We start from the raw sequence: 22,646 nt of genomic DNA, 5'->3' as shown, positions 1-22,646 counted from the left end.
GATTTTTAAAGAAGGACCAGTTTATGTTGGAAAAAGTGGAGATAAACTTGTCTGGATTGAAGTGAGTCAGATCACAACATTTTCTGTAAAGGTATTCTTTGGGAGGTGTTGGGAGTATCTATGGATATAAACAGGGGGAATGGTCACTTAGAGAGTTAGGGAGAATGCCAGGGTTATGGTAGAGAGAAGGGTCAGAAGTAAGGATCCAGTCTATTATAGATCCTAAAGTAAAGCTTCTGTTGTACCTGGTAGGGGAAGATATTGGTGGAAGCCATACAGACTGAGACTATGAGTAGGAGATGAGGAAGAAAGAGTGGTCAAATCTATATTTACGTCACCAAGTGTAATGGATTTGTAAAGAACATTTAGGCTGAGCCAACAGAGAAAGTTTTCAAGGTTAGGGATGTTTCCCCCTGGGGGATGTTGATGGATACAATGGCAAATTTTTTATAGGAGTAAAGGTGACAGTTTACTATTAGTATTTCAGCAGGAGTAAAGTTACGTATGGAAAGTGAAAGTGGAAAGAGAGTAAGTTGGTTGGAGTAGAGGACAGCAACACCTCCACCTCATTTATTTTCTCTGTCTGCATGTAAGATATTGTGTCTGGGGGAAGGATTTCTGAGTTAGAGATATGAGGTTTTAACCAGGTTTCTGAGAGGGTTATGATGTGGGGGAGTTAAGGTCAATCCATGAGTGCAAGTCTGCAGTTTTGTTAATGCTTTGGATATTTAGAGATAAAATAGTTAGGGATTTAGGAGATGGTCTATGGATATGGGGCATTGTCGAGTGGGTTGAGGTGTGGGAAGTTTGCTTGTAAGAGGTGGTGATGGGTGGTCCAGGGTTGGGTTGGATGTCGCCATCCAGGAATAGTGCATCAATGAAATCAGTCAGTAAGGAGAGTAGGTCAAGTGTACATGGAGTTATGGGTTTTGTAAATGTGGAAACTGAAACATTAGGCTATGTCTTAATTGAATAGTAAGTGGTAGGGGAGATAGGAAATAGGTGAGGAGAGATTAGAATTGTGTGAGGGTAGCTATAATTGTGGTTGTTGTTTGCGAGAGTTGGTGTTGATGCTATGTAATGTAGAGGTATATGGTATTAAGTAGATAGTGCTAGTAGGAGGACAAAGGGGATAAATAGGTGGTTAAGTGAATGTTAGTAAGAGCAGTGAGGTGTTGGAGGTTTAAAGAGAGATAGGTGATTGATAGTGAAGGGGACTAAGGCATATTAGAGAGGAGGAGATTAGGGGAAGGTATGGTAGGAGGGGATTAAGGTATATGGGAAGGAGAGGGAAAAAGAGAAGTGGGAGGGTGAGGGGATTGGTCAGAAATGAAGGGGGTGGACAGTAGAGAAGTATAAAGAAACTGAACGTGGGGGTGGGTGGGAATGGGGGTAGGTTAGGGGAGTGGAGTGAGCCCAAGCATAGAGAGGGCAAATGGAGCAGGTCGACCCGGCAAGGAGAAAGCACAAGAGGAAGGGAAAAAAAGAACAACAATAAGTAAGGTAATTTGAGTGAGCAGGTAATTTATGGGAGCCCTATGCTGGCTGAAAAGAGAGAGACAAGTAGGTAGTACGTAATTAGTGAAGAATAAGTATTGAGGGAGAGGGACTGAAGGCTATGACTCTATTGAAAGGGGCTAAATACCTTAACAAAAATCAAATAAGTTAAGCAAAATATATCAACAGTGAAACAGATGAAAGGGATTGGGTGGTCTAAGAGGAAGAAGGTTTGCAGGTGTTGCCCCTAGGGTATGCACTCTAGCTGATTGTAACAGATTTTAACAAGACATAACAGTAGTCACAAAATCAGGCACCTACACTACACAAGTGGCAACAGCAAGGTTTCTGGAGTTAAAGCTGGGGCTTCAGTCTATTTTTTGATGATTTCTGGTTAGTGTTTCCTTTGTTTTTAGCTGGAGTGAGAGGATTCCTTGCTCGCACAAGTGTGTATGTGGGGGGGGGGTGACCCAAAGCGATCAGGTACTCAGTTGCTAGAAACAGAGTATTCAGTATGCTGCACAATATGATCCTGCGGAAACAGCTGCAGCGGGATCATCACAGGGAAGGGACACACAGCCCCCCCCCACCAGTGCCTGCATTCTCACAGCCACACGCACAGGGGGACTCAGAGGAGGAACCCCATGAGGCTGTCTCTGTAGGCAGATGTAGGTGTGCCCAGTATGCCCTGGCCTTGGCAAAAAGGCAATGCATAACAAATGCACTGACAACCTAGGAACCTTGGGACTGACACCTTACTCCAACTCACATATATAATAAAAAGGATGCCAGCCATACCACACAACCTGTACATTACCATGTAATGGCTGTGTACTGTGTGCATCAGTCATAGTCAGCCCTGAAATACATGAGTCACTCTCCTTTACAACAAATGCACGTGGTACTAGACTATGGTAACATATGCATGGACCTGCTGCATGTATGGAAAGCAAGGGAATAGAGTGGGCTGATGGGCTACTTGTGGAGAAGTGACAGCTACATGGGACAACAAGTACTCTATATAATACTGAGTGCCCCATAATATGCATTAATCCACATGACTGAAATACCCATTGCAGTATGCAAGTGAAATGCCAAACAGCAGGATCATAGGTCAGATGCACAACTGTCACTGTCAGAGTCCCCTATCCCCAACATATCAGTGTTCCCATACAACTGCAATAACAGTATGTTTCCAAGAGTGTATCAGCAGACCACACAATCCTAGGGCTGTCACAAAGACCCTGGCCACATGTTCTATTTTCCACAAAATGGAGGAGTCACAGCAGTGATCACAGTGCATGTCTGTCTGATGTTGATAGTGTGAGGATTTAAACCTCACTTTCTGGTGGCTGGTGCGGCTCACTGGGCTAAGTACATTAGCATGGTTGATAGTGTTGATGGTTCAAAGCTGGCTGTACCTACAACATTTGCATGTGAGGTACTCTTATAGTAAGAGTCCCACAGACTGTCAATATGCCACAATCTCTTATGGCAAGTAAGCTGGACAAAGCCAGAGACAATGGGAGACAGAGGACCAACTGTACAGGCATTATACATGCTCTGGGTCACCTAGTTGGTAGCTAGTATAACATCAGGTTGCAACAGGTCAGATTAGCAGCAGGATGTAAAGGCTAGTAAGTAACTGTCAGTACGTACAACAAATACACTGGGCTCCATTTAGTAGTATAGTACCAGAAAAACACAACTGTATCAGAAACAGAGCAGGAATATGGGGTGGAATGGTAGACATCCTGCAGAATCATGTAGAGTGAGAGGTATGTAGACTGTCACCCTGTGTGTGGTGTTACATCATGTTCCCCAGTCACACCATCCCGACAACTGCTTAAAGCAGGAAATCTGGACAAAGCCATGAGCAGTATTGGGACAAAAACCCAAATATAAGGAGAAGGATTAACTACTGGCCAAACAAATGTAGAAAGTTCAGAGAATAACAGGTCATGCATTAGCATGGGTTTCCTGACATGTATGGAGTCAGTAACTCAAATGTCTGTCAGGATTTCATAATGTCAATCTATAATGCCATGCCAATAATGTACCAGAAAATCACAATCCTATGTAGAATGTCACACACATACATATTATGTAAAACTCTGTACATTCTATTACAATCTGTACAGTTGATAGGTATGAGACATATATTACATTCAACACACAGCCGGGGAAAGCCTTGGACAAAATGTCATGGAGGTGCTGCAGTGTTGAATCAGGTGCAGCAGCCAATTAGCTACAGCACACAAAATCCCTGACTGGAATATAGGTAGGTCTGGCCTGGAGTCAACTTGTAAGTACTGATAGTCACAATGGGCATGCTCCTACACTTAGCTAACTTGAGCCTTGATAACCTGAGTATGATGCCTCATCTGCCTAAGGAACTGATACGTGAAAATATGTCTGCACATACAGACAGCTATTTATATATGGATGTCTCTCCGTATCCCTCTCACACATGATTACCCTACCTATCAGTATATGGCATATATATATATATATATATATATATATATATATATATATATATATATATATATATCTATATAAGAGACAGAGAGAGAGAGAGCTACATAAATGTGTAGAGTGATTTAGACCCTCCACATATATGTATATAACACAGTCACATAACACATACTCACAGTTACAATTACATCCCTGATATATATATATATATATATATATATATATATATATATATATATATATATATATATATATACACCCACACATGTGTATATGTTTGTGGGGATGTATGAATGTCCACACTTACATGCAGAATGCTAGGCTTATCTACACCTACACACACAAAAGTTGTCTGATGGTAACAGACCAAGGCCGCATCATGACAAAATCTATCCAACCACAGAACCCTGTGCCTGTGGAGTGTCACCCTGTAGTCAGACAATGGTTAGCAGGTGTTGTAATGTGCAATGTCTTCCATGCAGGACTTGGACAGGTCATAATGTCACCAGCCAGTTGTCCACCTAATTAACTGCAACTGGCCCGACATGGTGAAACTAGTACCTGTACACACATAGCAGGGATATTAACAGGTACCACACTGCTAGGACACTAGGTACACTAACAGCATAAAGCAGGTCCATGCTGCAGGCCACACATGCTGTGTAATACAAGAGTACTTGTACAACAGATGCAACTGGTGGCAGAGGCAATAATACTGTGAGCTATAGTGTGTAACAGTAGATAGGTAGGGGTTCTAATCTCACTTCAGCCACCCTGTGAGTGTAGATATTCCCCTTACAACAGTACAGACATGCCCATCTGGCCTATGTATGTGTAATGGTTAATCATTTTATGGCCCTGTCAACACCTGCTGTTGTCATCCACCTTAACAGCACTGGCTGAGAGTCTAATAACATATAAGCTCTGGGGCACATGTGATAAGTCCATAGTGCTATAGTGTATACTACTAGATAGGTAGGGGTGCTAATCTCACAACAGGTAACTGTGTGTGTGTATAAATATATCCCCTTGCAGCAGGACATACATGCCTGTATTGCCTATCTCTGTACAATGGTTGTACATTTTAAGGCCTTGTGACTACCTGTCAACCTCCCCATTGACCTCCTTTACAAGGCCTGCCAATGTCATCCAGCTTAACAGCACTGTATGACAATCTAATAACAGATAAGCTCTGTGGCGCATGTAATAAGTACATAGTGCTGTAGTGTATACTACTAGATTGGTAGGGGTTTTAATCTTGCAACAGGAAACTCTGTGTGTATGTGTGAATATATTCCCATGCAGCAGTACATTATGGCCATATAGGTGTGCAATGGTCATGCATTTTAATGCCCTGTTGGTCCTAAATACACTACATTTACCTAGGCATAAATGCTCTCTGCCACCATCTACATTTGTATGTAAACAACACCCAGATGACAAATATCAAGGGTAGCAGGCCTTGTCACAGGGTATGCATGCATGATTACCCTGACTGCCCCCATTGTCTGTGATACACTGTTCTACACTTATGCACCCAGGTAACCATGCATGTAAAAAGCTGGACCTTGCTGATGTCATATATCTGCTATGCTGCTATGCTATCTTGTGATGCTGTATTGCCACAAAGTCTCCATAGCTCAGCTACATAGATGCCTGGAACAGAAACATACACAGTTATGTGAGACATCTATCAGTTTGTAGCACTATTGGCAGTCTAACATCATGCAAGAAACATACACAAACTGTGATGTGTATGCATGACACAGACAAGCATACATCACCTCTCATGTCCACAACAGCTTGCAAGGCACAACACTACCACACTACAAAACCTACATGTAAAGTAATAAAATCACCCTGTGCATCAGACACATATTTGCATGTCCCTGCATTGATAGCATGGATGTCAGGGATGTGGCACAGGTATCATCACATGCACAGGGTGTGGTGTGTGGGCACCAGAGGCTTAGGCTGTGCCAAACAGTTGACTGCATGTGTGTGAGTCATGAAGAGGTGCTGGTTAGATGGGCCATGGAGTGGTGCCATGTGTGTCTGCTTTGGACTTGCATGTGAGAGTGATGTTTGATTGTGTGTGTTTACATAGTCAAGCCAGTGCTAGCCCTACACATGTATATTTTGGACAGTTGTCAACCATACATGGTAGACTGGAGAGTTAACTGTCTTCAGCCATGAACATGGGAACTGGTTCTGCCAGGAGTAGCAGTGGCACCACCATGCCCAGGGTCAGATGCAGTGCTAGTAGTTTAAGGTGACTGCTGTCTGATGGGCCCATGTCCCACATTGGACCACCCAGGACCATGTGCTCATGGCCTGCCATGTCATGGTGTGGACAGCACACTCCCTTCTGTGGTGCTGGAGGTACTGTCACTATGGGAGCATGAGTGTACACAGCAACACGGACTCTCAGCAGATGAAGTTGTTGACCTATGGCCACATGTTTGATGCCCTACTCCAACCAGATGTTCCAGCACAGACAACATGCTGCGAAATACTGACACTGTCTCAGCCCACCGTCCGTTCACTACATCAGTGAAATAATCCATGGCATCACCAATGCAGTGGAAGCAGGCACAGATCTCAGACTGTGCTGCATCCATAATCCTGACATCCAACTGGTGTTGCATTCGGAATGTGCCTGTGCCTCAATGATGGACCGAAACATGCAGCGGGTGACCGGTGATGTGACACTTGTGACAGGTGGTGAATGGGCAGCAGTCCTCCTCTGAGCACCCCTGTCAATCTGCCCGTGTGGGACCTCACCAGCTCTCTGGCTATGGTCAGTGTCTACACTCACTGATGCTATAGTTGGCAGAGTGTTCTATGTCACCACACTCTGACTGTCCTATATCTGTGGCCTCAGGTGACTTGGTATGTGTGGGCATATTAAGTGTTTGGGGGGACGATGGAGGAGGAATTGGGATGTCAACCCATGGTACAGATTTAGTCCACAACAACCCCACCTGTGCCTTACTATGGCCACCATCATCATCAGAGTCCAATGAGACACTGACATCAGATTGTGAGGGAACAGACACCAACCCCCATGTTCACCTGTGAGGGAGAAGTCAAGATAAGTACATTACTACCTGCCCTATTATGTATGGTAATCCACACAGAGACATAGACATGAGGAGTCATAACTGCATTACATATCACACATCTTATTTCTGATCCCATGCACAACACACAAACACATGACATACACATACAAGAGAGTCCCTTTATAACATGCACTGCAGCCACATCCAGTTAATGTTGTCAACACAATACACCTGTGTCATAAGCAATATGTCAGTGTATCTGATAGACATACCCCTAAAACATAGTGCAACCTTCGTGACCATACTATGCCAGTTATAGTATCACTGCCTCAACTATGTACAATCTCCATATTGTGTGTGAACAGGCATCTGTGAGTGATTGCCTCCTGTATAACAGGCTGCACAGTCCTTCACAAAATTAAGTGCAGATGTGTTAATGTTCCTGCAAATACACGGCTGTAATTACTCAGTCAATGCACTTCATTTAACTGATCCACAACTAAACAAACAACCTAGTCTACTCTGGCTAATCATAACAGTTGCGCCTAGGTCAAACTGGCAGCTCTTAACATTCTTAGGGTATATATCATCCATAAAACAACTGTATCACACTTACCAGGTACAGGACCTTGGACTCTGGCCACACCTGATGGACCTATGGAAATGATAGGGAGAGGTATTGTCAGCAATACCAAATGTGGCATTGTTACAAGGCTTTGTGCCCACTGAATGGTGCACCATGACGGTTATCCCACTCCACAAAGGGGGAGCCAAGATAGACCCTGGGAACTACTGCCCCATTAGCCTGATGAGCCTGGTCTGTAAAGCCATGGAACGTATCATCATGGAACTCATAAACAAAGACATTGTAGATCTCCAAACTCTGAACCCCACACAGTTTGTGTTTGTAAAAGGCAGATCATGTATCCTAAACCTGACAGACTTCATTGAAGCAGTCATCAAAGCCATAGATGAGGGTAAGGTGGTTCACATAGCCTATCTAGATCTTGCCAAGGAGTGCTAAACCCTCCCCCACTCTGGAATTATAGATAAACTCACTAAACTAGGCATAAATCCCTATGTCACAAGATGGGTTGCCAACTGGCTTACTGACAGAACCCACACTGTGAAAGTAGCAGACTCCAAATCAGACTTCAGACCAGTGACAAGTGGAGTACCACAGGGTTCAGTCCTGGGTCCTCTCCTGTTTGGTATCTACTTCTCTGAAGTACAGGCTAACACAGAAGGTCTTTGGTTAACTAAATTTGTAGATGACTGCAAACTAGGAGACATAATCGAAACTCCTAACGATGTGGATATCCTACAAAAGGGACTCATTGAGACAGATGCCATGGCCTCAAGCTCAATGCCAAAAAGTGCATTGTCATCCCCTTTGGTAAAAACTCTGTACCCATGAACTACCACATAGGTGGTAGTCTACTTAATACCAAGTGTGATAAGAGACCTTGGAAAACAGGTGGACAGTGGTCTCTCCTTTGATAATCACATTGCCACAGTGGTCAGGAAATCCTTCTACATGGCACACCTCATCACAAAAGGTTTCTCATCCAGAAATAAAGAGGTCATTGTTCCCTTCTACTCATCACTCATTAGACCCATTATAGAGTACAACTCCCCTTTTGGTATGTACCTCACAAGACATGTACAACAACTGGAAAGGCCACAAAAATACCTCACAAAGAGGATTACTGGCCTCAAATATATGCCCTACGGAGACCGTCTCAAAAAACTCCAGCTTTACTCCATCACATATTGCCTACTCAGAGGTGATCTCTGTCTAACATACAAAGCTATGTCAAACCCTGAGCTGTTGGACATGCTCCACTTAAAGAAATCCCAATCCCTTATAGCTACATACTCTAGGGACCTAAACCTTGTCACCACAATAAACAGAACATGCTGGAGGGATAGACTCCTGTGCCAGAGACTTCCCATACTCTGGAACAGACTACCTATTTATGTCAAACAGAGCTCCTCATTAGCACAATTCAAGAAAAATCTTGATGATTGGATGGGTAATAGGAAATTCATCCCGGGGATCACTTCTGTGGCTGTGCTTGACAGGGGCACAGGAAAATAATTTTCTGGGGTGGCGAAAGCCAGGGTACCTTTTTGGCTAGGTTTGTATAGACACTAGGGCCAATAGCCTAGTACCTACCTATGAACCTATGGACCTATAATATGTGTTTATACCCACATGTACAATAGCTAATGTAATATGGCCTATATTGCTGACATTCTGTGTTTGTGTGCACATCTGCACAGTAAAACCACCCCCCCCCCACAATGCAGATGGACTTGACACCTGTTTGCTGGTATGCAGAGGCTGCCACAATGACTGATACAGTATTACAGTAATGAACATGGGAACCTTACCTGGGCACTCCTCTGATGTGGATGCTGTGACACCCACCTCCAGGATGTATGGGGTGATGGATGTTTGTGAGGTGGTGGTTGTTCCCAGTGATGGCTGGTGACTTCAAATCAAAGGGGGGCTGCAGGAGACAGCTGAATGGGTCGGGTCAATGGGAATGGGTGTGGACAACTAGAAACTAGAGGGGCTATGCTCAAAACCACAAAAACTGTAACTTTAATTAAATATGCTGCCCTGGATGCCAAACCATCATTATAAGAGTCCAATCAAGACAAAGTGAAGTATAGAAGAAAAAACATATTTCAATGCATTGGTTGCATAACAGCTTACTTAATATCTAGATGGAAACAAAAAGGTTGTGAGGCATGAAAAAATAAATTACTTTTTAAATATGTTACTGGAATGCTAGTCAATATCAAGTATAAGAAAAACAAGCAGCACTCAACTTGAACCATTTCTCCTTGCACTACAGTTCTAATTATAATTTATATTCAGCTTTATTAAAGTACCAAGTAACACGCTAAAAGTAGCAATCTCTATGATACCCCCACTTGTAAAAATGTTTCTTATCCAAAAAAAGACCTGCAGCCTGACAACAACTATCTACTTGTTTCATGGGGAAAACATGATCAAAGTAAAAAATAAAAGGCAAACAAGAAACAAGCTTGAGCTACATTGCTTAAAGGATTACTGCACAGGTCATGGACCACACAAGATAGACTGGCATTCTGTTTAGTTTGCAGGTAAAGCCGGCAAAGATGACTGCAAGTCTCCAACAAATGTAATGAGCTTCTTAAAATAATGTAATCTTATCCTTTATTACAAATACTGTCATATGCATTTCAATACCCAAAGCTTATACATTATCTAGTTATGTAAGTATTCTCTGCACAGCAACAACAGAAAGTCTTTCAATGTTGGCATTTCTTTAACAGTATGCTTATTAATGCTTACTTGTATTTTACAATCTCAGACAAGCTTACCTGATGGTCATTAAAGCATTGCTACTTAAACACAGAACAACAGGCACTTTCTGAATAATAATAAGCATAAATCAACAGTATAAAAAGTATGACAGAAACCAGAACATTTGGCAAAATTAAGGACAGATGAAAAGCCACTGTAGTATTTGTGTCTACCTTGGATGGGGGGATACTCTGCACATTTACACTGCATAACTGCTCCTTGTCTTACTTGGACATATCCTGAGTCACTATATGAAGGAGTGGGGTGCAACAAGTATGTCCCAATTTGAAATGTCTCTGGTCGACTGTGATGGCCCTGACACATTTGTCATACCTCTCAACCTCAGAGCAAGAAATCTGGGTAAAGCCATAAATAGAAGTGGGACAAAGGCCCAAAAATAAGGACAATTTTAAATATTGCTCTTATAAACTTAGAAAGATAATAGAATAGTAGGTCTTGCATTACTAGGAATTTTCTGAAGGGTATGAAATCTGAAACTGAAATGTCTGTCATTATTTTCTAACTTCTGTCTTTAATGATTTGCCACTAATTTGCGAAAAAAAAACACAATTTTATGAAAAACAGACCAAAAACCTGATGCAAAGATATAAAATAGCCACACAATACAATGGGAACCTGTCAAGGAAGAGACCCTTTTTTAATATTAGTACTGCTAACTTGAGCAGCTGACAAAATAAAACAATTTACATGCATTTCTGAAATAAAAGTAATCTATAACGCTTGATTATTACAGTTATTTATTAATTGCAAACCCTCCACATTTTCTTCCAAAATTGCCATTTTGTGGAGGGATTATTAGGGGAAGAGCAACATTTTGAGCCAAAATCAGGGACAGTTGAGAGGTTTGGATATGCCTAATTCTATAAAGCAATTTATTTACATGTACCTCTCAACCTGTTAATGCAGAAAATCTGGACAAGGCCAAATACATTGGGGGAACATATAAACAGTACTAAAAATTGCTCTTGTATAAACTGAGACAGTTAATAGAATAACAGGTCTTGCTTTAGCATGCATTTTTCTGAAGGATATGAAGTCTGAAACTCAGTGTCTGTCATTATTTAGTGACTTAATTCCTAAATGATTTGCCAGACAACCACAAATTTTATGAGGAACAAACCAAAAATAAGAAGCAAAAATCTATTCATTCTGCAAAAATCTGGACAGGTGAGAGGTATAGTTCAGCCAAGGCTGTCTTTGAGTTTGCTGCCCTTCCCTCCCTCACAAAATCATGGTAAAATGGAGCCTTGCCCCTGCAGCCATTCCAATGAACCATTACTTGTCTATTTCACCCCATTTACCATTAAGACTAATGTGCATACTGCTTTACTTCTGCGATAATTTGGAATTCATTTGAAAGTTTTATTTTGCATTTTACAGTGCAAACACTAATAGATATCTGCTAAACAAAGCAATGCAGTCTCACAATGAAAACAGACTTAGCATTAAACCTTCTCTGCCCTTGAAACTCACATTCATTGAAACAGCATTGAATCCCACATTCAAAGAAAATACATTTTGCCAGTGGCAGATAAAGATTAACTTTGGGTTTGGGCTGTTTGCAAATCACAGACCCCTTGCACACAAAACATACACATGCTCTTTCATGCACCTTCCTGATTGTATTAAATTATATTCATTGTACAATACAGTACAGTTTTAGAGGGCATTTTACTTTTATTGTTTTGAACATTTTTCCAGTAAACAATGAAACAAAATGCATGCACCAATAATGACAAAACTGCTCAGTTCAGAACATTTCCATCATAAAAGTCTACTCAAACTTTTACAGTCCACCAGTATCATTAAATATGCACAATCTCTGAAGAAGTAAAAGCCATCTAAATAATTCCACATTAAAGAGATCTGTAACTAATGAAGAGGTTGCTGCTAGCAAACTACTTTATATTTCATTGTTTCATCTACAAATAAAGTGCCTGTTGCCCTTGAGGAATAAATTGCCTATATTACACTAAAAAAATGATAAGCTAGTAATATTGCAATATGGAATGGATGGCAAACTGATAACAGGTTCATAGTTACTAGGTATCTTCGCCAAAAAGGAGTGCAGCATCCACCCTCTTTGCAACACAATACAGTATCAGCAATGCATCTACCTACTATGGGAGTAGAAGCCACAGCCTTCTGAATCAAAAGCAAGTATGCTACCTGTTGTGCTATTAATAATGCAAGCTGACACAGCATAAGCAGCACTAAACTTTTGCTCCCCTGCAGATCTCAGCTCCCTGTAAAATGTACTCAGCACTCAGATGTATCTCTGAACTTTGCAGCACAAGAAATCTGGAAAAGCCAACATTTATTGGGGGGGGGGACAAAAGTCCAAAAACCAGGGACACATTTTAAGCATTGCTTGTAAAATGTTGGAAAGTTGCTAGAATAAAATGCTGTGTTACTACCATACATTTCACTGCCAAGTCTTGAACCCAGGACCCTATGCAAAACAGAACAACATACCACCATGCCAAATCAGCTGTTTTGTGAAATAGACGAAGAATGAAACTTAAATGGCTACTATTTAGTGAATTCAGTTCTTACCATAGCTGTCAACCTTAGCACAAAACACCTGATCAAAGCCAATAAGGGGGGAATACAGCCCCCAAACATATTCAGTGAATTTAGTTCTTACCATAGCTCTCAGCCTTAGCACAAAAAACCTGAACAAACCCAATAAAGGGAGAATACAGTCCCAAAAATAGGGACACATTTCAAATATCCATCTTGTAAACTTAGAAAATTGCTAGAATAAAAGGTTTTGTATTACCATGTACTTTCTGAAGAATATAACGTCTGAAATTCAAATGCTTGTCATTTTTATTTATTTAACATTTGTTAACCAGGAAAGTCTGACTTGGAACAAAAAACAATTTTCAGTAGAGGCCCAGGAAGAAACACTCCAGACACATGTCTTTGTAAGATGGGAGGACACCAAATCATCCCCACACAAACACAGGGAGGACATGCAGACTCCACAAAGAAGGCACCCCAGCCAAGAATCAAACAAGAGAACCTGTAGCTATCAGGCAACAATGCTACCACTGCATTACTAACTTAGTAAGGGCACAAAAATATGGAAACCACATATTTTATGAGGAACAGAACAAAACAAATATGAGGGAACAATCTGCAAACTTTTTACAAAAGATGGTGGGTAGGGAATTCAGGCTAGGTATAGCATTCAAGCCTGTTCTCCATCACCATATAGCAAATGGGGTATTTTACACACATGCACACACAATAGGTGTGTGTTATTGATGTGTACGTATGTTTGATATATGGGGTCCTTTTGGCACACACATGTGGATGTCTGGCAAACGGTTGGCCAATAATTGATGGATGTTTTCAGAATATAAAGAATCTTTCTATCATACACCAGACCCCTCAGAATACACTTATGCTACATTAATATCTGTTAGTCTATTCATAGTATTCTTTGTATGGCCAATATGTTAGGCCTGTGTCCCCCCACTAATAATGGCTATGATCTCAATACCTGCTGTCGGGGGTTGCATGCTATGTTAGTCATAGCTCTCATGTGATGAGGTACAATTTTCAATAAAGCAGTGACCTAGCCAGAGTACATCAGGGACAGCCAGGGACACCTTTACAGCATCTGAACTATTCCTCTGTGACATTCATAGGCTGAGAGAAGCTGAATAAACAGTACATCGTGTGATATTACAGCTATGTCCAACCTTATTTACTGTCAATATGTCTCACTCATAATCCACTAGCTTTCATACAGGGCAGGCCATTGTAGGAGGGAGTCAGAAGGCCACAGCTGTGATTTTATTCAAAGCAGGCACAGTTGAGAGGTCTGCCTGTAGCTGTTAGACAGCAGAGTAGCACAAACATGTAATTCCCATAGATATAATACAGGCCTACTGTTATAATCCCTGTTCTCCATACATGCATCCTCCCATCTGTGTCCCATTATATGGGACATGTATTACATACCTGGTAGAGTGACATAATCCTTTTGTGAAGAAATCTTCAAGAAAAGTATTGATAAATCATAGTCTGTCTTGGTAAGGCAACATGCACACCTGTTTCCCATAGGCAGATGATTGCCTTTTGTAGGTAATGCTCATTAACAGATAATTGCATGTGCACAAATCTGTGGCTCAGACTTGTAATTGCATCTAAAACAGCTGTGTTGCACTTTCATTATCCAATGACATGGCTCCACAGTGCAATATTTACAGCCTTCATGTAGCCCTTGGCCCCTTCCTTAGTCATTGAGATTAACATTAGTGTGGTATGGAGACTACAGCATTGCAGAGGATAGGTACAAACACTGTCCACTGTTGAGATTGATAAGGTTTGGCCATTGTCACATGGTATTGTGATTACCTGGTAGTTCAGTGTTAAACATTGTGGATTGAGGTCAGTAAGGGGGGACAGACATGTGAGTATCAGACATCATACCTATCAGAATATGCATACTGATGCAGTAGCTGCTATTCTCTCATTTCACTATCTTTGGAGGGGCAGACTGTGAAACATGTCTCTGTTGCTGGACCTTTGCCCCCCGGCTTTATGTATGGTTTTGTCTGGATCCCTTGTTCTGGGGGTGTGAGGTTTGGTAGGTCTGTACCAGGTAGCTTAACAAACAGCTGCATATGTTGCAGGCTGCAACTGCTACTACAGCCTAGGACACATAGGGGAGAATGTGAACACTTTGGAGGACAGCAAGTTGTATGTGTAACTGAGGCAGCAGTGTCAGCTCTGTCATTACAGCAGAGCCAGGGTGAAGGTACCCTTTACAGTCCACTTGAGGGATGTGCTTAAGGTACATCTGTTATATAACAGTGCCAGTTGCAGAGTAGTAGGTGACATATAGTTAGGCTACACAAATATGTGCTGTGTGTCCCTACCTACAGGCATTTGACTTGCAAACAAGGGTAGCATTTAATTCAGTAGCAGCAACCTGGGTGGGTTAAAACTGCATGAATCAGTCATTATTTGCTGTAGTCATAAGAATGTAATTGAAGTGCAAGACATTGGATTTGAACCCAGCACTATGGGTGGCAAAATGTACACATGCAAGGCATTTAACAGACTGAGCTATTGAGTGGGTGCTCGAGCAGATGTATTTGCAAGATATATGTGCATGCATACAGTCTGTGACATACGTTGTCTACATCCATCACTATTAGCATGGCTTTCAAAGGCAGTTGTTGTGTAGCAGGATCCCAGATGTACACATATGTACTTTGCCATTGCTGCCTTAGCAGGTGTGTTTACAGATGTTACTGATGAAAGGGAATGGTTACCTGCTATCATACCTGTAAACCTGGTAGAGCAAGAACTCTGGACAAAGTCATACATGCAAGTGGGACAAAGGCCCAAAACTAGGGACAATCGTTACATATTGCTCTTACAAACATAGCATGTTGATAGAATGACAAGATTTGCATTAGCATGTGTTTTCTAAAGGGTATGAAGTGTGACACTCAAATGTCTGCCACAATTTCCTCATCTCAGTCTTTGATGACTTCCCAGAACATTGCCAGATATACACAGTGTTATGAAATCCAGGCCAAATATAGTGGGCAAAACTCTGGACAGTCTGCAAAAATCTGTACAGTTGACATGTATGCCTGGCATCCCAGGCCTGATGTACAGCCATTATTATGTATTTGGCTGTGTACTGGTATAGTGTTTGCATCACAGTCCCAGGTACACATCCATGTTTCCATTATATGTACTTGCAGTCTGCCAGTGCCAATCAATACATTTTGCTGGAAATGCCTGTTTTAACTCAGAGCTGAGTAGCCTAGTGTACTAATGCACTGTAGTAGAGTTGACAGGGGCCTGGGCTAGATATGTAGCAGGGGTGATTATTTTGCTGATTCTGCCTAACACTGCGTGAAACACATAAGACCATTAAGGCACTTTTAAGCACTGTTAAGCAGGTTTGCATGGGTTTGCATGATGTGCCACATCATGTCACGCTGCGTAGCTCCTCATAAAACTGCTCTAAAAATTATTAAAAAAAATAAATGGGGGGGATAATAGGACAGTAGTAAAATGGGGTCAAGCAGGGGGAAAAAGAAACACACTGAAAGTCAGGTAGGGTTGTGCAGGAAGGGTGTAGGAAATGAGCATAGCTCTCCATTTGTTGTACAGCAACAGTTGTGCAGGTTTTACAAAATTTGGAATTTGAAGCCTCACACCCCAGAGAGAGGGGTGAGTGCAGCATAAATGTGTCCACTGATTAATGCAATAATTAGTTGTGTCTGGTGGACATGTGTATGAGAGCTATGTATGGTGTGATTTTTTTTTTTTTTTTGGTGGGACGTGCGCCCAGGTGGCTGCAGTGGTACAGTGGTTAGTGTTGCTGCCTCACAGCAAGAGGTTCTCCAGTGCAATCCTCAGCTGGGGTGCCTTCTGTGTGGAATCTGCGTGTCCTCCCTGTGGTCATGTGGGTTTCCTCCGGGTGTTCCGGTTTCCTCCCACATCCCAAAGACATGCTGTAGATGGATTGGATACTCTAAACTGGCCCTAGGCATGAGTGCATGTATGTGTGTGCCTTCTGTGGAAGGCTGGGTGCCGAGCTGGCAACCTGACACCATAAAACTCCACTGCCAATCATGGGCAGACAGGTGATCTACTGTGGCAACCCCTAACCACAAAAAGCCGAAAGAAGAAGAAGTGGGACAGATAAACACTTTTTTTTAAGGAGAAAGTGGAATGTTGGGGGAGGGATGTAGGTACATGTTGGAGGTAAGTTGGGTAGGAGAGGTTGCATTTGCAGACAGATAGGATATACAAGATAGCTGACAGGGGCAGTGTCTGACACATGAGGGGTAAACACCTTGGACTGGGAGGGTGTTGTGGAATCTGAGGTGCATGTGCCTCCATACAGCAGCATCATGACTGAGATCCCCAGCCATGCGCAGCCAGCACTGGTCCTTCACTGCCCTGAAGGTGGCTGTGCTGGAGACTGGGCACCTGGGCCACCAGGCCCCACCAAGTTGTTGAGTCTGCCCTCAGTCTGGTGCAGGCACTGTTCATAGCTTCTATAAAGAATCCTGCACACCATAGCCAATAGCTGATCCTGGGGCCTGGGTGACACCCCACCTGGCACCACCACAGGTGGGGGACAGGACCCCTGGTGTGGTTCCACAGGACAGTGGGTACAGGGACAGTAGAGGGGGCAACACCAGCTTGGCTCCCAGATATGCTGAGACTTGAGGCCGAGTGGGTGTGAACCTGCCTACCCTGATGTGCTGTGGTTATGCAGGTAAACCAATACATATAGGTGAGTTATGAACAAAACCATTGTTAGTAATAACATCATGCCAGAACATTGCAAATTACCCCATGAAATCTCAATGCATATTATGTGAAACAAAAGAATCTATAACAGAACAGTCAGTAAAATAACAGCATGCCAGTAACAGTTATGGCATAAAGCCAGCAGAAAAGGTAATTCAACAAGATATATTAATATGCAACTATAGTAATACATAGCATTAATAAAACACATGCCCCAACATAATGTTTATGGAACAGCATATGTTAATAGCAAACCTTAAACAAGATATAACAATAATAAATGTATGAAGATAAGAGGTAGTGAAAGAAAGAAATACAGTCCATTAATACCATCATGGGCTATATCGTTGACTACAGTAATGCTATCTACTCTACAGGTCAGTCCTTTTTTATGTGTAAATATACCCTGCAGCTGCTGTAGCACATACATACCTCTCAAGCTATCTGCATGGGACATTATGGGCCAAGCAGTAATACCTGCAGGTACACAACTACAAAGAACACTTGCACATCAGGTGGACTGGTTCAGGTGCCTAGGTAGCGAGACATTTCAACTGTGGTACATTTGGCTATGGACACATGTCTGAAATGACATTGAGCTGCAGAGTAATATGGCTGTTTGTATATAAGATCCAATGAACTCATCTTTCCACTGTACCTTTGCTTTATCACTCCATCATTTGAATATAATGCCTCCTTTCATATGTACAAATCAGAGCATATTGCTCAACTGGGAAGATATTTAAAAAAAAGAAAATTAAATGCTTTAAATGCTTCCTCTATCTAATTCCTGATAAATTAATTCTTCTTATACTCTGTAGTTACTGGCAGTTCCAATGTAACCTATGCCGTGCTTTTTGAGACATGAAAAATCCAATCCTATTTGACCTCTTATTTCTTTGCAAAACTAATGGTTCTACAAACTCTCATACAAAGAAGGTAAATCTACACCAACAAATAAGACTTGAAAGAGAAATAGTTTCCTAAGTCAACAAATTCCCAGCCTATGGAATAAGTTATCAGAACAGTTCAAACAAAGTGCTACTTTGTCTAGCTTCAAGGCTAGTTTTGATGATTTAATAATAAAAAAACGCATAAATCTAAGTGAAGCAACTTTAATATAATATGCTACAAAACTAAAATTATTCAGTAAGCACTTTCGTCCACACAGTGAGCTTCATCAGACTGAATAAAATTAAATGCAAACACCTTTTTACAAAACCAGTAATTAAATCTAATTGCTTAGTGCTTTAACCCTTTCCTTTTCAAATACTCCACAAACTCTTCCTTATTCTTTGCCATTTGTATTTCAACCTAACTCATCCTCTGTATCTATCTTTCTATTTGATCCAAGATAAGGAATTTAAAGTCCACTTTACATTGACTGGTTTTATAATGCGTGCTTAATGCATTATTGTCTTTTTGAGCTGAAGGTTGAAATGGCATACTTATGTTCATAAATCCTTTTGTACAATTCCCTAGTTGTTCATCCTGTACAGAAGGAGTTATATGACATACTATTTGCCAGATATATTACATATCTAGATTTACAAGTAAATTATTTCTTAATTTTAATGATCCTGTTGTTGACACTAACCTCCTCAACTCCTGTATAAAGATACTCACAAAAATTACAGTTAAAACATTTAAACATTCCTACTTTGGTACTAACACTCTTGCACAAACTCAATTTCAGTTGAAATTAGTTTTTAAAACTTTTCTCTCTTTTCTGGACATAGACTGATGCCTCACCTGCTTCTTTCAACAAATCTGGGTTGCTTCTTAAAATATTCCACTTGCTATTCACAATTTCTAAAATAGTACTAGCAGCTACACTGTTTGTGACATGCATAGATGAATTATAATTTGTGTTTGGAAATTTAGCACATTGCTTCCAGCCTGAATCTATCAAATCACATACTTCCCTTCAATTTTCCTCCACTACCTTGCCAGGTTAAACCCTACTTCTAAACTTCCTGCATAAAACCACACCTCCTTCTTTAAAATCTTTATAATTTTAGTTAACATACTAGCCCTTTAACAATGTTAACTTTAGTTTTCTTTGGGTACATACTGGTGTAATCTAAATAAGCATTATTTTGTACATCTTTTTTATATATCTCAGTAAAATATCTTTCATTTTCTTTGAAAACAGCAATGTCCAAAAAGGTTATGCTTTCTTTGTCATATTGCCAAACAAATTTTAAATACAAACTTACATTATTAATATGATTATAAAATTCTTCCAAGCTCTCATAACTTCCTCTCCAAACTAAAAACACATGATCTATAAAACATTTGTAGATTAAAATGTGGTTAGAAAAAATACTCTTTAGAATGTGGTCTTTTTCCCATCCATGCATGAAAACATTTACGTAGCTCAGACCCATAGCAGCCCTCATAGCCACTTCATTAGTTTGACAACTTATCATTGATTTCCAAATAATTATAACTTAAAATAATTTCTACAGCGTCCATTATTAACTTGATAGTATTATCTGAGAAAAGCTTGGAATCAATTAATTCAAATCTGACAGTATCCATACCTTCATTATTAGGGATAACTGTATATAATGATCTAATGTCTAAAGTAACTAAAAAATCTGTTTCACAAGCACTTACATTATGTATCCTTTCCATAATATCAAATGTATCTGTTATATATGAGCTCTTCCATTCAACAAATGTCTGTAGGTGCTTATCTGCATATATTGCCAGCCCCTCTGTTTTGCTCAATTACCAGCCACTGTTGGTCTGAGTGGGTTATCATCCAAGCTCTTATGTATTTTAGGAAGTCCAAAATTCCTACTCATTTTAGGATTTTCAACTCTTAAAAATGTTCTAATATTTTCAGTTATCCTCCCACTACTAAACCAATCTTCTATGACAAAATCTATAAAAGCATAAGCTTTCTCAGTTTCAGAAAAACAAGCAGGCTTATAATAATTTATGTCTGACAACAATTCACAAATTTTACTATAATAATCCTTTCTATCTAAAACAACCAAAGCATTACTTTTGTCTGCCTTGGTAATGATAATACTATCATTGTTAACTAGACTGTAGAAAACATTTTTTTCAATAGACATATTCAAATATTTCAACACAGGCTTCTTATTAAACATTGCAATCAATTGCATTTCAGTTACAGTCGCAAATAGTTACAATCCAGGAGGGTTGTATATACTAGGTTTGTTAAAGTCACCAGACAAATTCACATCAGACTTCTGTAAGAACCTTATATTTAGCTTACACACATAATCTCTAAAACAGTTTATAGTACCAAAGCTGTCAGCCCTTTTCATAGGGACAAAACTCCATCCCTTACTCAAGACTCTGCAAGCAGCATCTTCTAAAAATACAGATGATAAATTCACTGTTTTAAAACTAGTCTTGATGATTTGATGGATGGACACAGATTTACCAATGTTATCATATACAGCCCTGTTTGATTTAGGAAGTGAGAACTATTAAGTATTTATAAAGGGTGCAAGAACTTTTTAAGTGTTTCTGCTTTAAGGTGTATATAGATAGGTATATTATGGTTCTTGAGATTGATTGCCTAGTATTGTTCTTATGTTACTGTTTTTACACAATTTAATTTCTCCACGTCTTCTAGTACTATGATGAGAATGGATCCCATTTCTAAGTGAAGTGCAATTAAAGTTCATGAAATTAGTATTGTTTCAATCGTTGATGTTAGCCAATTTTGGAGCACCCAGAATTTGTTCAGAATTGACTTGTTCTTTAATCATATGGAGTTACTTATATATTTCCTAGTATCTAATGGATTATTCTATTAAAAACACAATTTGTGCTTAGATGGTTTTGGTAATACTGTGTGTAAGGTGTCTGGCTAAGAAATGTATCAAAATAGACAGACTGACTGACTCCCAGTTGTGTGATATTATCATCCCATATAATCCTGTGCAGGAATTTAGTCAAGGCAGAAGATCTAGTCTTTCATTCTTGGATGCCAGTGTTCCTTGCAGTAAAGATGCAGTTAATATCCCCAGCTGATGCCATTAACCTTACACAAAGTATGTAAAATGCTGAGTGATGCCACCAAACAGTAGTTCTTAATGATGTCAGTGTGCTACTGTAATGCCAATTAAAACAGCTGTTCTGGGATGCATGCTGCATCTAATGGCCTGTACAAGATTGCTGCTCCTGTACTTTTCTAGAAAGTTTGGAAAATATTGCATGGACTGGATACTCAGATTTTTCCATACTTTAAGTCTTCTTTGGGACTTTTGGATGAATTTCTGAAGAAAAAAAGAGGTCAGGTGTCAAAGTTCAAATGGACTATAAAGCCTATTAATAAACAAAAAAAAAAAAAAAAAAAAAAAAAAAAGAGTCTCACATCCAAAGATTTTTGAGTCCATTAATGAGAGATGCTCTTTAACACCATGTTGTGAAGGGGCCCCCTAGTGAAATGTTGGCACTCAAAATGCCAAGTGTCACGTGTTAGAAAAAAAGACTGAAAACATACCTCAAGAGTGAATATCAAAAATGGCTTTTCACCTTTAAGACTTCTTTTTGGAGTGGAGCAAGCACCCCCCCCCGCACCCTCCATATATATGGGCCTACCTGATAACACTGAAACTGCAAAACACTGATGATGACAACACCGACACCAGAAGATCGACAATGGAGATGATCAACAGTTGAAAATCCTGACACTGAGAACACCGACATGTTAAGGTAAGTGTGGGGTTAGGGTTAGGGGCGGATTAAGTGAGTTAGGGTTAGGGCACGGGTCAGCTGAGTGTGCGATAGTGACAGACTGTAGGGTTAGGGGCGGGTTAAGTGAGTTAGGGTTAGGGCGCGGGTTAGGTGAGTGTGCGATAGTGGCGGACCTTAGGGTTAGGGTTTGGGTTAAGGTTAGTGCATAGATAGTTGTGTATGTAAGGTTTAGTGTA

Source organism: Protopterus annectens, chromosome 3.part0 (genome assembly GCF_019279795.1).
Source record: "Protopterus annectens isolate FY-2018-M chromosome 3.part0, PAN1.0, whole genome shotgun sequence".
NCBI lineage: Eukaryota > Metazoa > Chordata > Ceratodontiformes > Protopteridae > Protopterus > Protopterus annectens.
This window is presented reverse-complemented; position numbering follows the sequence as displayed.